This window comes from Haplochromis burtoni, unplaced genomic scaffold, assembly GCF_018398535.1.
Source record: "Haplochromis burtoni strain Fernald_Lab_line unplaced genomic scaffold, NCSU_Asbu1 Contig_107, whole genome shotgun sequence".
NCBI lineage: Eukaryota > Metazoa > Chordata > Actinopteri > Cichliformes > Cichlidae > Haplochromis > Haplochromis burtoni.
In genome coordinates this window covers 972634-978633 of record NW_024582468.1, presented here as the reverse complement: position 1 = coordinate 978633, position 6000 = coordinate 972634, and the positions used below count along the sequence as shown (strand labels likewise).

At 38.1% G+C, this 6000-nt stretch overlaps 1 protein-coding gene across 11 annotated transcripts in view; it reads right to left on the bottom strand.

Annotated features, from left to right (window-relative positions):
• mast4 (microtubule associated serine/threonine kinase family member 4) overlaps positions 1–6000 on the bottom strand; it is a 98445-nt gene that overhangs the window by 57659 nt on the left and 34786 nt on the right. The gene's annotated exons all lie outside the window — the stretch shown is intronic.

The window sequence follows — 6000 nt, the reverse complement described above, 5'->3', positions numbered from 1 at the left end:
CAATAGGAAGAGGGCCATGTGACACATCAAACTTATTGGTAATGTCACAAGAAAAACAATGGTGTGCTTGGTTTCAACGTAACTTTATTCTTTCATGAGTTATTTACAAGTATTTTATTATGGTGTATCCATATAAATGGCCCACCCTGTATATTCAAAACAACACAGAGATCTGTGCGTGCTAATCTGCTAACAGTGCTTAATTTAAAACATAAAAGTTAAAGTTACTGATATAATAAGAACATTTCTTTGTTCACAAGTTTAATTGCTGCTGTCATTGTTACTGCCTTTCAGATTGTTTAAAAAGATGCCCAAAGTGTCCATGTCACATTTGTAACTGGGATTTGCATATAGCTCATTGCTCCCTTCAATATTTAAAGTGGAATGGTTTGTTGATGTTTGATAGGAGCAAACACAGATGATGGACGTGATGTACAAACTCAGACAAAAGACGGTATGAACAGCTGGAGATGAGAAAGGACTGGCAAGCAAAAATAACAAAAGACATGAGCTGAGTTTAAACAGTAGGTAGGCCTACTGTAAGGGCATTGGAAAAATGTAAAAGTAGAGGCTAATGCTACATGATATATATTAAAGCAAGAAATGAAAGGACTGAAAAATTGTTATAAACCACAAACCTTTAGAGAAATTGTGCCTTTCAGAACAAAAGTTTAAAAGATAAAGTTTTCAGGTCACCATGACAAAATTTCTCCCTGATAAATTACTGTACAGTATGTGTCCTAACTGCTCATTTGAAGTTATACTTCCTCAAATGCTATTTCTCAGTAATGATTTTATGTGGTTGTTCTTGTTTAAAAGGGAAAAAAATCTCTTAATGTGACTTCATTCATAGCGAAACGCAAGTACTCTAGCACAAGGACACTTTAGCAGAGAAGCTGTTTGCGTCTTCTAGCAAAACATCATAAGAGCTTTCTCTTTGGCACTTCAGTAAAGTACTTCTGCTTTTGAGAAATTAGCAAAAAAGGGAAAAAAAATATTTCAGTGTTTACTGCTCTCATGGAGTATAATGTCTATCCATAGCTATGTTAATATAAAAAGGATTCATGGGTAAGCTTTAATGAAATGCACAAAATGTGAAAGCAAATGGACTTTCTGCTTCGGCACTGTCATAATTTGTTGGCCAGGCTGCATCTCACCAGCTGGCTCACACCACTTCACACAAACGTCTCTTTGGAGGCACACAATGTCACTGCATTTCTACTGGGCCCTTTTATTATGAGGTGGTGTTAGATGGATGTCAGAAGTACAGTAAAACTCACAATGCAATGCCAGAGCTTCTGAAAGAATGATCCTAATCAAGATGAAGGGCAAGTGTGGCTGCTATAGGCATCAATAAAATCAAGAGAATTCCAGCAAATTTTATGTAAGGCAAGAAACATGGCAGCTATATAGACATGGAAACTACCAGGAGAGCTATGGACAGGTAACACAATACAGACACACCCCTCACTTTTAAAACCTGTGCACAGACACACCCCTCACTTCTACAAGCTGCGCACAGACACACGCCTCACTTCTGAAAACTGCGCACAGACACACCCCTCACTTCTATAAGCTGCGCACAGACACACGCCTCACTTCTGAAAACTGCGCAATGACACACGCCTCACTTCTACAAGCTGCGCACAGACACACGCCTCACTTCTACAAGCTGCGCACAGACACACGCCTCACTTCTGAAAACTGCGCACAGACACACCCCTCACTTCTACAAGCTGCGCACAGACACACCCCTCACTTCTACAAGCTGCGCACAGACACACGCCTCACTTCTACAAGCTGCGCACAGACACACGCCTCACTTCTAAAAGCTGCGCACAGACACACGCCTCACTTCTAAACTGCGCAAGACACACGGATCTCTTCTGAAAGCTGCGCACAGACACACGCCTCACTTCTAAAAGCTGCGCACAGACACACGCCTCACTTCTAAAAGCTGCGCACAGACACACGCCTCACTTCTACAAGCTGCGCACAGACACACGCCTCACTTCTACAAGCTGCGCACAGACACACCCCTCACTTCTACAAGCTGCGCACAGACACACGCCTCACTTCTACAAGCTGCGCACAGACACACGCCTCACTTCTACAAGCTGCGCACAGACACACGCCTCACTTCTACAAGCTGCGCACAGACACACCCCTCACTTCTACAAGCTGCGCACAGACACACCCCTCACTTCTACAAGCTGCGCACAGACACACCCCTCACTTTGCAGTCCGGTGTATTGGTTTGGCAGTGTGAGCAGTTGTTGGTAGATGTAAAGCCCATCTTGAACATCCGATGACCTGTATAGTGCACTCTATGTAATATTTTGTATTGAATTAATTGAAGACTGGGATTTCTAATTAGATGAAAGGTTTTTAAGCAAATCTGAGACCAGAAGTTTTGGTCTAAGTTAACTGATAAATCCGCTTCCCATTTTGCAATAGGAAGTGATATTGATTCATCTGTTTTAGAAAGCATTCTGTATATTTTGGATAGTAATTTGGGGGTTTTAAGAGTAAGAAATTGAACCACACTTGTTGTGTGTTTGTAGTTCAACTTGACCCGGTTTAAATTTCTTTTTTATATGATTTAATTTGTTGATATTCTAAAAATCTTTTCTTGTTGATCCCATATTGTGTAACTAGTCTGTCAAATGGAATAAATTCTGTTCCTTCTAATATATGTTCTAAATATTTGATTCCTTTACTACTCCAATCTGGAAAAGTTTATCATATTATTGTTTTGTAATATGTCAGGGTTGTTCCAGATAGGTGTACGTTTGCATGGGATTAATGAAGACCGTCAATTTTAGAAACTCCCACCATGCTGTCAGAGAAGAGCTGATGTTGATCGCTTTTAAGCATTCATGTCGTTGGATGTTTGAGCTGATAAATGGTAGGTCTGAAATCTCTAGATTATTGCAAAGTGCTTGTTCTACATCTAGCCAAGGTTCATCTAAGAGGGTATGTTTTAGCCATCCTGAGATAAACTGAAGCCTGTTGGCTAAGAAGTAGTGCTGAAAGTTAGGTAGTTCTAATCCTCCTTTATCCTTGGTCTTTTGTAGTGTTTTTAAGCTTGTACGTGGGGGTTTATTTTTCCAAAGGAATTTGGACATACATGAATCTAGAGATCTGAACCAATCTTGTGGCGGTTTAGTTGGGATCATTGCGAATAAATAATTTCTTTTTGGTAAGACCATCATTTTTATAGCGGCAACCCTTCCCATGAGTGATACGGGTAGACATTTCCATCTAGCCAGATCATCTTCTACCTTCTTTAAAAGTGGGATATGGTTTAATTTAGTTAGATCTGCAAGCTTGGGAGAAACATTAATACCTAAATATTTTATATTTCCCGATTGCAGTGGTGTAGAAGAAGAATTATGGAAGGAGCAATTAATCGGTAGGACTGTAGATTTTGACCAGTCAATTAAGTAATCTGATATTCTTGCAAAAGAGTTTATCAATTCAATCATCCCAGAGATATTGGTTTGTGAGTTTTGGAGAAAAAGTAACACATCATCTGCATAAAGGCTGATTTTATGTTCCACGTTCTTGCATTTTATGCCCTTAATTACTGAATTCTGTCTAATTGCTGCTGCTAGTGGTTCAATAAAAATTGCAAAGAATGAAGGGCAGACTGGGCATCCCTGCCTGGTGCAGGAGACAGAAGCTGGAGGATGTCTGATCATTTGTTTTGACAGAAGCTGTTGGGGAGTTATATAATATTTTTAACCAGTTAATGAAAGAGGATCCAAAACCAAATTTGTGTAAAGTTGCAAATAGAAATTTCCAGTTAACTCTGTCAAATGCTTTTTCTGCATCTAAAGAAAATATTGTAGTTTTAAGGTTTTTACTGTACGAGTAGTCTATCAAATTAAGTAATCTGTATTTGTTGATGAGTGCCTACCTTTTATGAAACCAGTTTGTTCAGGATGAATTAAGAGGGGGGTTATTTTCTCTAATCTCTTTGAGAGAGCTTTGCAGATTATTTTAAGGTCTACATTTAAAAGGGATACTGGTTACACGGTTACCTCTGCTCTTTGAGACTAGGTCTGAGAAATAGGCAGCCCTCACATCTCGAACTGAAAAAGAAACTAAAGAGAAACTAAAAGTCCTTTAAATGAAGGAGATGAACATTTAAACAAGTTTTCCTCCACAAACGCTCAACTTTACGGCTGGAACGCTTTAAACGGTGAATGCTGTCATTTATCCTGGGGGACAACTGAGACACAAGCTAGTCTGGTTTTCACAGAACAAAAATTATCTAAGATAGAAAGACAATGATTATTAAAAAGATTTGTTAATAAATCTAACTGTTATAGGAAAGTAAAACTAAATTAAAAACATCAGAAAATTTAGCAGCAGTAGAGGAATTTAAGGTGCGAGAGCTAACCACATGTCAGCTAAACAGAAGAGAGACCGATGGAAAGACGAGTTAAAAAGAATACAACAATGGTCCGAAATAAAAATGTCCTCGGAACAATCGATGGTTAATCCGAAGGTAAAAACAAGGTCCAGTGTGTGTCCTTTGGTGTGTGTGGGGCCAGAAACATGCTGTGTAAAATAAAAAGAATCATTAAATTCAGAATTATTAATTTTTTAAATTTAATTTTTAATAAATTCAAACTACTGAAAACAGAATTAGCAAGATCTGGCCAACTCTGAACCTCTGAAGTCCTGTTTTTACACTCAACAATCAAGGAATGATGTCATCCCTTCCTTGTCTGGGAATGAATGGGGAAACTGCAGCGCGGACAAACTTCCGTGTTTCCTTTTGAATGTGAAAGTTAGAGTGCCACCGCAGCCTAACCCACAGTCCACTGTGTTTGGTGTAGCTGGTGCATGTGAGGGAACATAAAGAAGGCTTGTGTGGAAGAAGGGGGGAGGTGGTAGGGGTTTGCCACAAAGGAACAGAGAGATTAGGGCAACTGTGCACAAAATTACTGTTGGGAAGCTTTTTGAAAAATTAAACAAAGTATTATTGGTTTCTCCACAGAAACTCATAAAGACCTTGAAAATTTTTTCGTTTAAATTAAACATCAGTATTTCTGCTGTCTAACTTTCAAAAAGATCCATAATCACTGAGCAACACATTGACACCAATTTTGTGAGTATAAAAGTCAAATCTTAGAGATTCTTTCTTAAGGCTTCCTCAAAAGCTAAATAAATTAAATTTTTTAAGGAGGAAAAATTGCAAAATATTCTCAGTATGTTTTTTTTTTATGTCACATTATGAAAGCAGTTTTACTGGTTAAATTCATCAGCCATGGAACAGCATAATTACCATGGATTACACAGAGTTTGTAAATCAAAACACATGTACAAGTTTAAAAAAAAGCAGTTTTCTTTTTAATGTTTCCCAATTACTCTGTACCTGACTCTAGCTACAGTAAGCAAAATTATAAATTAAGCCTAATTAAAGATAAAAAATATAGCAGCTGCTGCAGTGTTTGTGGGGTTGGTGGAAGAAAATGAACAAAGCTTAAAAGGTCTTTGATTAAAAATGATATGACATATGCTATAAAACACACATGCATCCCCTATGTCTTTACTTTTTCATTTTTATCTTATGGTATTGCAGTGTTGGCAAACATAATTTACTAAAATAAATCATTTGTTTTGACTATTGTCCTGATCTCTGCTCACACCTCAATCATGATTTCTGACAACAAGGAAAAAGCCTCAATGAGCTCGATTATCATAGAAAGTCAATAATCCACAAGAAACCCCCTCTCAAAACATACAGTAATCAATCTTTCTCCAAGTACATGTAGCTCTTGTTTCCCCTTTCAAACAGCTAACACAAATAAAATGTGAAAATGAATTGATTTGTTGTTTAAGAAGTAACACAGCTTGGATGAAAACACAGCCACGTGAACCATTATTTACAAATCTTTACAGAGAAAAGAAAGACACAAGGATTACCAACTGCTATGGTGAATTATGTGCAGACAGTCCTGCCAAGAGATTCTCTCACACACAAGC